Source organism: Mauremys mutica, unplaced genomic scaffold, assembly GCF_020497125.1.
Source record: "Mauremys mutica isolate MM-2020 ecotype Southern unplaced genomic scaffold, ASM2049712v1 000266F_np12_obj, whole genome shotgun sequence".
Classification (NCBI taxonomy): Eukaryota; Metazoa; Chordata; order Testudines; family Geoemydidae; genus Mauremys; species Mauremys mutica.
The window spans coordinates 1,024,376-1,036,457 of record NW_025422895.1 but is presented as its reverse complement, the minus strand read 5'-3'; the positions used below and the strand labels follow the sequence as shown (position 1 = coordinate 1,036,457).

The window sequence follows — 12,082 nt, the reverse complement described above, 5'->3', positions numbered from 1 at the left end:
CCCCAGGACCCAACAAGTCCAACAGCAGCTCTACAGACCCCATTAAAACAGGATCACGACCCACTTTGGGGTCCTGACCCACACTTCGAGAACCACTACTCTATGTTGATGGGAGAGAGTTTTCCTGTGGGTGTAGTTAATCCACTTCCCCAAGAGGTGGCAGCTATGTCAGGGGGAGAAGCTATATTGGTGGGTGTGCAAGTTGTGGTGTTTACCACATTTAAGAAGTTTAATCAAACCCCATTTTTAAAACCACCTGTGGTCTGGGAATGGCAAAGGAGCTCGATGAAGCAGGGTCTGTCCTTCAAAGTCCTGGAGATCACAAGTCCTTGCTCTTGTTTTCATGGGGGTATAGCTCAGTGGTAGAGTGTTTGACTGCAGATCAAGTGGTCCTTGGTTCAAACCCAAGTGCCCTCTTATAACCATCTTTCTTTTTTTTTTTTTTTAAAAAAGGAAAACATTTTCATTTCCATTCTCCATTATGTTCAGGAGCTCCACTATAATGAGGATGCTTGAAATGAATGTAAACACTCAACATTTCGCCGTCCAAATGCATTAAAACCTAGCAAACCTGTCCATCAGCTGAAATCAGTTTCCAATCCTCTAAGTGTCTAGTTTATGTTTTCATCAATTAAACAAAGGGATCATATGAATGTACATTTGCAGAGCCCTCTTCTCCAGGGGCTATGTTGTGCAGAAGAACAAGAACCACATCCAGTTGCAGTTCAGGAGTCTGATGAGCAAAGACAACTTGGAGCAGGCTAATGCCACCAAAACCTTGGCTCCTTCCCATTCATCCAGCAGCTGGGCCCCCAGGACAAAGGCATGAGAAGAAGATAGTGGCTGTGAGCAGGAAAATAGCCCCCAAGAAGCTGGCTAAAGCTGTCAAGATCCCCAGGAAGGTCACCATGCCCATGAATGTGGTTGTGGAGATTAATGGAAGGAGGAGGCACACGTCAGAACATTAGGGGGGCTCACGTCAGGGCCCTAGGGGGGCTCTGGGTGATCGCTGCTTCCCACCACCCAACACAGATGTAATGAGGTTGAGTAGTGTCTGCAAAAGAGAAACTAAACAGCTAATTATTCCTCAAGAAAGGTTTTTAATGACTTACAACTATAAAGGCAACACAAACAGAATAAGAAAAACAGAATTAAAGACCAGCATTGAGTGAGAATTAGTACAAATGGCAAGTTATACTGGAGACAAGCAAAGTCCAAGTAATATTATGCATTAACTACCTATTCCTATAAGTGCACATATAAAAGGTAAAATATATTGAAAATAGTCACAAGCACGTGCAACGTTACTATTACTGCTTGTCCAGCAACTTTACATGTACTGTAACCACCCCCAACAAATAAAATTCTCTATGTAATACTAATACATTGATTAACTATATTTTACTAACCTTAACCTACCTATCACTTTATATAACAACTTATAAACTTTGATTTACTTTTATGGTAACTTATACTGAAGACAGGCACAGCGACTTGTAAAGCTATTATGGTTTATAAACTACTAGCTTCACCAGTGAAGGACATAAATCCACAGCGTGTAGAGGTCAAGCATAGAAGTTTATTACACACAGCGCTGGCGGAGTGTCACCTTGATTATTAGGCTCAGAAACACTGTCAATCAATTGATTACAATATAATATATAGATTTTCCATGGGTGGGGGAAAGTGACGGGGTAGGCAGTTTCACACCCCGGGATAGGTTTTGCAGAAAGACAAGATAAGCACATTAGCCAGAGGTTAACAGGTTACATAATGTCACCGCCCATGGTCTCAAGTTAGCAAGTTAACATTTAATGAATACTTTGATAAAATGTTATTAGTATAAAATATATATGTTGAATTCTGATTTGGGGTCCATAGGAATGGAGCAACTCCTTTGATTGTCCAACAGGTACATTCCTAGGAGTTAAAGCAAAGAAACAGTGAAAGTATATGGCAATAAAGATTGTTTTCTGTGTGTCTAAAGGCAGGCATTGGTCCCTTGGAAGGGAAATGGAAGGACGTCATGTCTTATACTGACATGTGCCAACTTTTCATAAACTCAAGGTTGGATCTGTTGGAAGAACGTCTCCCTACAGAAGAGACTAACACGATAGAAACAGGGATTCTTTGTTCAATCTGCAACTCTGAATAAGACACAATTATTTAGTTCTTAGCTCCAACACCTGGCAATTTGCTAACCAGGCCTATCTTAGCAAACAGGGCTTTCTGTTTACCCCAGCTTCTCTTAGCTGATCACGATTTGCTAGGCCTCTGGTCCCTTGACCATACTCCGGACTTGGCGTCTAGAAAAGCGCTGGCACAATCCATAGACCAGGTTGTTATATAAAATGCCAATGGATTTTAACCCTTCACATCCAGTAATGGCAAAGTTCTTGGTTCAGGCTTGTAGCAGTGATGGAATAAACTGCAGGTTCAAATCAAGTCTCTGGAGTCCATCCACAGCTGGGATGGGTCATTCAGTCGTTTGTACAGAGCTTCAGTTTGTAGCAAAGTCCCTCCAGAGGTATGAAGCAGAACTGAAGACAAGATGAAGATGAGGCATCAGCCTTTTATAGTCTTAATGGGCTATCAAGCAGGCTAGGCAGAATTGACACCAACTTGTCTGGCTGGGGTGTTCCCCGGAAGCATAGCACAATTTTGAAATACAGACAGTAGAGAGCCAATATTCATAATGTCAACTACAAAAATGATACACATCTAGAGATGGCATAATTATAATCAGCCAATCAGAACCTCTCCATACACCCCTTACATGACAACCTTTCTACAATATTGGCTGCAAATATAGAACAGTGGTCCCAACGGTGATCTATACGTTACATATGTCAATAATGTTACAGGAAGTGAGACTGATATTGGAATACTGCCTCCAGTTTTGGTGTCCTCATTTGAAAAAGATGTTGTGAAATTGGAGCTGAGGCAGCAAAGAGCCACCAAATGTTCTGAGGGCTATTGAAAGAGCTCAATCTGTTTAGATTATCAAAAGAAGATTGAAAAGTGACTTCATTGAAGTGTTGAAGTGCCTTAATGGAGAGAAAAGATTGGGTATTAAAGGGCTCTTTAATCTAGCAGAGAAAGGCATAACAAGAGCCAATGGCTGGAAAGTGAAAAGAGACAAATTCATATTACAACTAAGACACAAATATTCAACAGTGAGGATGATTCACCACAGGAAGAAGCTACCAAGAAAAGTGGTGGATTCTCCATCTCTTGATGTCATTTAATGAAGACTAGATGCCTTTCTGGAATGTGTTTGCCCCAAAAGTAGCTATTGTGTCATACAGGAGGCCTGTGATATGCAGGGGGTCAGATTAGATGCTCTAATGGTCTCTTCTGGACATAAAGTCAACTAATTTCTGAAAAACTGAGTGTAGCATTGAGAGCGTCTGATGTTTTCCTGTCTAGCCAGCTTGCTTCCTAGAACGAATGCTCCTTGAGTGGGGTGATCCACAGGGAGTAGCTCAAACCTCCAAAGTGCCTGGCCAGGGGCAGCACATTAGCACAGCAAGGGAGGGGTGTGGCAGTGACATCACAAAGGCCTTTTGGAGGACCTCAGACTATTGGTCAAAAGTGGTGGGGAGGTGGTGACCTCACAGAGAGATGCTGACATCAGCCAGGCAGGACAGGGGCGAGGGGCCAGGGAAACCTCAGAGACCCCTGTGGCTTTGCTTCAGCAAGTCTCCTTCTCCAGGTCTCTCTTTGAGGACTGAGAAAGTATTCGGGTTCACGTACGTGAGTGCCAGGAGGAACCTCTTTCAAGTTTTCTCCTTCCCTTTTCCTGATTTTACTAGAAAACAGATGTCCCTGTTTAGAAGATAAGAGCCTCCTCGAGGTTTGAAACTTGTTCAGTCTGATCCATCTGGTGACAGTTGAATTCTAGGCATGGAAAACACGAGCTTAAGGAGGCAGAATTTTACTCCGTACCTGGGATTTTGTCCCTTAGAATCACTGGGGACATTAGGGTTTGTCTTTTTTGTTTCACCTTTTCCTCCATCCATCCCTCCCTCCCTCCTTTCTCTTCGTCTCTTGCTTCTTTTGTCCTTTCTCCTGTTCCTCTCCCAACACCAGGAGGTGTGTGTGTGTGTGTGTGTTGCAGGGGAGTGCTCGGCAGCTCCCACTGTGGGAGATCCACCCAAAAATGTGGGGCTGAAATAGTGCTCGAGCAGTGGGCATTGGGGTTGGAGACGGTTTTGCAAGCGCTGGCGTCAGTGCTGGCAATGGTTCTGCCGCTGGTTGCTCTTCCAGTTCCGGTTCTGGGACTGGATGTACTATGGCTGTTGTAGTTGTTGGCATGGGATCCGGTTCCACCACCTCTGTCTGGGTTTCTGGTAACACAGACGGGGCCCGGGTGGACGGCTCAGGAACAGAGATGGGAGTGGAAGCTTGTTTGGCCTGGCTGCGGGTGACCACTCCCCCCCTCTTGGCCAGCTTCACATGGTTGGCCAAGTCTTCCCCCAGTAGCATGGGGATGGAATAATTGTCATAGACAGCAAAAGTCCACCTTCCTGACCAGCCCTTGTAGTGGACAGGCAATTCAGCTGTAGGTAAGGTTACAGATTTTGATATGAATGGAGAAATTGTGATTTGGACCTCTGGGTTGATGAATTTCGGGTCCACTAAGGACTGGTGGATAACTGACACGTGTGCCCCGGTGTCTCTCCATGTGGTAACCTTCTTCCCGCCCACTCTCAAGGTTTCCCTGCGCTCCGGGGGTATTTGAGAGATATCTGGGCCTGGGGATCCTTGGGACAGTTGGCCTTTATATGTCCCAGTTTATTACATTTAAAACATCGCCCAGCTGACGGGTCACTGGGCCGAGGTGGGTTGCTGGAGACTGGTGAGGTGGGACTGTAGGTAGTCTGAGGCTTTCCTTGGGTTGTAGCTGGGGTCTTGGGTGGCCCCTGGTGGTAGGGTTTATTGTCAGCTTGCCCCTTGTTATATTCACTCCCCTTGATAGTAGCTTTTTTCTTTTCTGCTATTTCCGCCCATCTGCCTCCAATCTCCCCTGCCTCTGTTACATCTTTGGGTTTTCTGTTTAGGATGTACCATTGTATTTCCTCAGGAACATCATCTAAGAACTGTTCCATTTGCATCAGGTGGGCCAGGTCTTCTAGAGATTGAATCTTTAGTCCTGACATCCATGCATCCCAATTCTTTCTAATGTAGTAGGCGTGTCTGGGGAATGACCCATCTGGTTTCCACTTTAGGGCTCTGAACTGCCGATGGGCATGATCAGGTGTTAGCCCCATTCTGATTCTGGCCTTTGTTTGAAACAGTTTATAATCGTTCATGTGTTCCTTAGGCATTTCAGCTGCCACCTCTGCTAAGGGTCCACTGAGCTGTGGCCTCAGCTCTATCATGTACTGGTCTGTAGGGATGTTGTACCCATGGCAGGTTCTTTCAAAATTTTCCAAGAAGGCCTCAGTGTCATCACCTACCTTGTAGGTGGGAAATTTCCTGGGATGGGAAACAGTGCCTGGAGAAGGGTTGTTGGGGTTGGCAGGAACATTCTGCTTAGCCTTTTCTAATTCCAGCTCTTTGTCTTTTATCTCTATTTGTCTTCTGTGTTCGGCCTCTTGCTTCTCCATCTCTCTCTTGTGGTTAGACTCCCTCTCTTTTTCTTTTATTTCCATCTCCTTGAGTTTTAATTGCAATTCCTTTTCTTTTAATTCCAGTTCTCTTTGTCTTGTTTCCAGTTTAGATGCTTCCTTGGCACTCATTTTTTCTGCTTTCTGGTGCTGGCCACACCCCTCTGCAGTCAGTGAATTGACTGTGTTGCTTGGTTTACAGTCCTAACCTTTCTATTCCCGACTAAATAAAAAGAAAACAAAACTTTTCATTTGCAAATGTCTTTTGCTGGTTGTTCGCTGACAGAGAACCAGAAAAACAGGTTTTGTAACTTGTCTCTGTCAAGCTGCTAATGCTCTCTCAGTGGGGGTCCTTTCTAACAAGCCTTGTTAGAAAAAAAAACAATCCCTGGTTCTTAAAACATCCCACCACTGCCTACCATGTCATAGGTTTATTCCCCACTTTGAACTTTAGCGTGCACAAGATGGGGACCTGCATGGACTCCTCTAAACTAAAATCCTAGTTTAGCTCTGGTAAAGCTGCCACCAGCTAGAAATTCCAGTGTCTAGCACACTCCCTGTTCCCCCAAACTTTCCCTGGGGAACACAGATCCCAACTTCCTTGGATCTTAACACAAAGGGAAATAAACCATTCCCCCACCTCCCCTAGTCATTGGGAGAGATCACCTTGATTCAAACTCCTTGAATCAAAACAAAGAGGGATTTACTTTTCCCCCCTCCCCTTCCCCTGAAAATCCAAACAAGGGAAGAAATCAATCAGGTTCTAAAAAGAAAAGGATTTTATTAAAAGAAAGAAAGAAAGTACACTATCTCTGTAACACCAGGATGGAAATGCTACAGGGTATAACTTATGAAGCTAGAGAGCTAGCATCAGGATAAATACAGCAACCAAAAAATAAAATAAAATAGGGTTCCAGCAAACACACATTTGCAAATACAGAAATTAATTAGAAGACTAATCCGCCTTTCTAATACTCACTATACTGAATAGAAGAGAATACTTGGAGAGCCTGGAAATACGTCTGGCCCCTCTTAGATCCAAAGAGAGAACAACACCCCAAACAAAGAACACAGACAAAGACTTCCCTCCACAGAGATTTGAAATTATCTTGTCCCTTGATTGGTCCTCTGGTCAGGTGTCCGTCAGGTTACTGATCTTGTTAACCCTTTACAGGTAAAAGAGACCTTATCCCTTAACTATCTATTTATGACAGGAGGTCCACCCAAAAATGTGGGGCTGAAATAGTGCTCGAGCAGTGATCCCCACCAGTGACCTGGGCCATCCTTTGGGCTCTCTGGTGAGAACCCTCAGCCTCCTGTCCTCAGTCTCTATCCTGATTGGCTGAGCAGGGGGTTATTGACAGGGAGGAGACTCAGGTCCTTGTTGTTCTCTTTTAAGACCAAGTAAATAAGTCATAACCAGTCATATCTTTGATAAAATTTGCTGCTTCTCTGCATTAATGGTCTCTGAGCAGTTCATGATTGTTATATCCTTGGGGGCAGCCGGTTTAGGAAGAAATCACTTGAGGCCAGACAGCTGACAGCTAACAAAACTACCATTTATTTACAGACACAGAGCTCACCTAACTGGCCGAAGCTGGCTGGGCTATCCCCTAATAATCTAACTCAGTTGCCATAGGAACAAAAAACATGACAACCAAATACACAACAAGACCTATGTGCTTATTTTCATTTGGTAGTACAATAGCTTCTCACCAAAAAAAATCCGTATCTGATTTCCTGGCAATTATTTGCAGTTCTTCATAACTAATACACTTTTTCTCTCTTAATAATCTCAAAAATCTGATTACTTTATTTGCCATTACATCAAAATACAGTTCTGCTTGAAGAAACATGTCATCCTACAGCTGCGTCAATATATGCAGCAGTTGAATTCACGTTTACATTTGAGTGCTTGCCCCATGCTGGCAGAAACAGTGCTTACAAACTCAGCTATTTTGCTTTCCAAAAACTGTTAAACTTGTAAAGAGAAAAGCACAGCAGACACCTAAAATGAAGGTATAATTTTTCTCAGCAGAGAAGGCGAGGCTTTCAGAGTGAACACGTGTGTTGATGTTTTGCATGCATAGGAACACATCAATGGAAAGATCTTTAACAAATTGTTTTTGTGTGATCATAAAAATAACATAGTAGGAGGCATCTTTCTGAAATGCATCTCAAGTGTGGGACCAGTAGGGTAAAAATGATCCCTGTACGAGATGGGAGTCACTTGCCTATGACTACACTAGCACTTTTGTCAGTAAAACTTTTGTTGGTCAGGGGTATGAGGGAAAACACCCCCCTGACCAACATAAGTTTTGCTGACAAAACTGCCCATGTGGACTGCGCTGCAGCGGTACAGCTGTGCTGCTGTGAGGTCTCTAGTGCAGATAGACACAGCCTAAGGAATCAGAATGTCAAATTAGAAGTTATGCTCCAGGTAGAAATTGCTAACCATGGTTCCAGAGACCAGAATGTGAGCCAACGTTGTAACAGTTTCATAGGGTAAAATTCTTTCTAGCCCTGTCTTAATTATTATGAAAGTGAGGAGTAATTTTTAAATCCATAATCTTTATTGCATTCAGCTAATAAAAATCAAAATGTTGAAACCTAAGCCTTTTAAAAATCAGTTGTAGTAATGTTCTCCTTGTGTTTCAGGTTCAGTGATACACACTTTGTATTAAGGAAAAAAGCAGATATAAAATGAGCTGGGTGGTGGAAGAATGGAAAGAAGGCCTTTCCACAAGGGCCCGTCAGAAGATTCAAGAGCTTGAAAGTCAACTAGACAAGCTTAAAAAAGAACAACAGCAAAGACAGTTTCAGCTTGAATCACTGGAGGCAGCTTTGCAGAAGCAGAAGGTAATAGTCTTAATGTACCATGTAACTTTTAATACAGTTTTGTTCTGCTCATATCCATTCAAAGTGCTGCTGCAAAGATTCCCCTACCTGCCACTTTGACTGTGTCACCTCTCTCGGCGCCCCTCCATTCTCTAGTGCAACAAACAAGCTGCTTGTCTTCACTTCCTAGCTCCTTCATGGCCTACCCCAACCTAGGCATCCTTTTTTTCATTCACTATTGAAATGTCAACTCCAGCCTTTGATTGGCCCATAACACATCCATTTGTTAAATTTTTAAACAAGCACCTTTGTGTTTTCTCCCATGCTGACTGTTGACTTATACTTGGGAAGAGCCCCCCATAACCATCTGCAAAGTCCCCTCATCTTCTTTCAAAGCCCTCCTTACAACTCTCCTTTGCTGTGATGTCTACAAAAAACTTGACAACAGTTAAGCAGTGGTCTCAGTACATAAGCCACCTATCCTAGTGACCAATGTTGTCTCATTGTTTCCTTGTACTCTCCCCTTTTTCCTTGTCTTGTACATAAATTGTAAGCTCTTTGGGGTAAGGATCGTCTTTTTATTCTATTTGTACAGCGCCTAACACAGGGGGGTACTGGTCCATGACGAGACCTCCTAGGTGCTACGGTAATAGCAAACAGTCACCTATACAATGCATCTAGAATGCTGTGCAAACGTTAATCTTATGAGGCACAGTGGAAAAAGTAAAACATTTTAAAAATACCTTTATGTAAATTGTTTTGATAAATTGATTGTACAGGGTGCTTTGTAAAACAAATTATTTCTACAAATGGACATCTGTGAACACTCGTCACTTCATGTAAAATATAATTTTTATAATCATACCAAAATTGTCATGTTGATAATTTGCGCCCAGTTTCTCATATCAGATACTCATTGGTATTCTGTGAAGGATTAGCTCAACTTTTTTTTGTACCCAACAACAGACTCGTGCAGAATTTACACCAACTTGTCTATATGAACATGGTGGTTTTAAAATACTGGAGTACGCTCTGTTGTAATGGCCTATTAAAAGTTGCTGCTTTTATTTTCATAGATTCTTAGGCCAGAAGGGGTACTGTGATCATCCGTTCTGATCTTTTACATAACAGAAGTCACAGAACCTCCCAGAAACAATTCCTAGAGCAGATCTTTTAGAGAAATCTTGACTTAAACATTTAAAAATATTATGTACAACAGTAATAATTCCCCACCTATGCATCATCAGCATAGCTTGAACCCCAAACCATCATCATTGTAGCACAGACAGTTATCGCTTGAGCTAAAAGGATGTAACTCTTCGGTACAGAGCCTCCAATTTAATCAGGGCTTTAGTCACAAAAAAGCCATAACACCTAGGTTTAGAGCTGATAAGATTAATATCTGCATAACGTCATTGCTGCCATCAAACAATTGACATGCCAGTAAAATGTAGACTACCTACTAGCAGGTTTTTTGTGCTAATACTCACTCTGTGAGCAGTGATTGAGACCTGTGTAAAGTAGTGAAGGAAAATTACACTAACCCACTATCTAGGCCTTGCTGTGTATTCAGTCTTAAACTGTCACTGGCCTCTTGCTCTGGTAGTACTTTTTTGGGACCATTCTAAGTCCAATATCTCATAAACTGTCAGGGATAGGAATGTATGTCATATATCTTGCAAAGGCTGGAGATATTAAATCTGTTTTCCAATGCTACATAATGCAACACAGATCATGAGAGAGAGGATCTTGAAATTGCATTATTCTGATTACTATCTTGCATCCCTCCTTCAAATCAGACATGCTGTTCCAGCTGCTATCTTGAGGAAATGCAACTTGAGCATTGATCTCTAACTCTAGTCATTCAGGAAATACTGGTTGCTAACACTGACAGATTTGAAGGGAGAGGAGCAAGATGATGATCAGAGTCGTATGGCTTTTAAGTTTAGCTCTTCTGGTATGTGCAAGGGCTGTAAGCACTTTACTGGTCTGGATAGGTGCTTTTCATAGCTAATAAAGTCTTCCAAGAACAGGTGTGGGAACACTGATTAGAGAAATCATTTTAATATTAATACCTAGGTGGAAATTAAATAACTTGTGGTGACTATGTATTTTGATTTTAAATGTTACACAGGGAAGCCTTGTGATACGAACATTGGTAGAATAGCAAAATAGCTTTGCGTGTAACTGAAATGTCCAGTGCTGTCAGGGCTTTGAAATGCAGTGAATAAAAATATTCAAATACCTCTTTTTTATAAAGCAGAAATTGTTTCTTTTGTAAGTGCTCTCCACGCTTCACTCTGAATAAAGATGTGTATTCCCAGGCTTGATCAAAATCTTAAAATAAGATATATTTTTTATATATAATTGATTAATCAAATTAGGTTGAAAATGAAAAAAACGAAGGAGCAACACTAAAAAGAGAAAACCAGAGCTTGATGGAATTGTGTGATAATCTTGAGAAAACAAAGCAGAAAATTTTGCATGATCTTCAAGTAAAAGAATCACAAGCTAATTATCAAGCGGGACAACTAACTTCAAGCAAGAAACCAAATGAAAGACTAGAACGGAAACTTAAAAGGTGAGACCTTACTGTTCTCCTTTAACTTAAGTGTGGCTGTTATCCCATTTAAGTATTATTTTGCTTAGACATGTAAATGACTCTCAAATTATTGTCTTTGTCCACTTTATCTTACTTTAACAGTACTCCATATTTAAATAGATGTTTGAGTTTGTGGCCAAAATTTTCAAACCTGGGTGCCTAAAACAAGGTTCCTGAGTCCCACGTTCTTATACTTATAAGAAGCACAAGGGCTCTTTATAAGGAAGAAGGCAGTGTGCCGCATTTATTGAGAATACTACAGTTAGCATATGCTTTTCAATCTCTCTCTCTCTCACACACACACACATACACACATACCATGCACACAGTCCTGCCAGTTGATGTTTATAGTTACCAGTCCAGCATCTGGATCAATCTAGTGGCCAGCCAGATTGGTTGCAGAGGGGAGCAGGGCTCTGTCAGTCGCAATCTGATGCTCTGGGAGTTTGGCAAGATGAACCCCCCAAAGACTCATGGCCAAGCACCCTGTCTATATAGTCCTTTTTCTTTGTTGAAGTCTATGGATTTTGCTGTGTCAGTTTGTGACCGGGTTACTTCTTAATTGGTGCATCTTTTGATGTAAACATTCCAATACACCTTCGAGAGGGTCATCCTGTCCTGGTTCCGATTTAATCAGTTGTCCTTAGGGGTGCCAGCCTTCACCTCAGGGTTGTCAGTTTGCCCTTCCTCAATCATGGCTACGCGTTGATGGTTCTTTGGCATCAACAAATCTTGATAAGTGTCTTTGCTCCTCCTTTTTGACCATCTGGTTAACAATTGCTTTCACACCTTATCTTTTCCTGATGCATACATTCCTTACTCACAAACAGATTGAGAATGCAAACAGTAGTATTTTATATCCAGCAAAAAGGCACTGCAAATTAAACCTTGCTAAGTTTTACAATCAATAACCAAGACAATTTACATTGAGACCCAGGTCTTCAATGTTCCTCTAATCTACTTAACATAGACACAATACAGAATCCTGTCTCTTACTAACTAAATCTGAAAACAAAGAGCTAAAGAGGGC

General features: G+C 42.0%; 1 non-coding gene across 1 annotated transcript; it reads left to right on the top strand.

Moving 5' to 3' along the window:
- Positions 1 to 345: 345 nt before the first annotated feature.
- TRNAC-GCA lies at positions 346 to 417 on the top strand. Its single transcript has one exon. It is a non-coding gene; the product is annotated as a tRNA-Cys (tRNA).
- Positions 418 to 12,082: the final 11,665 nt, after the last annotated feature.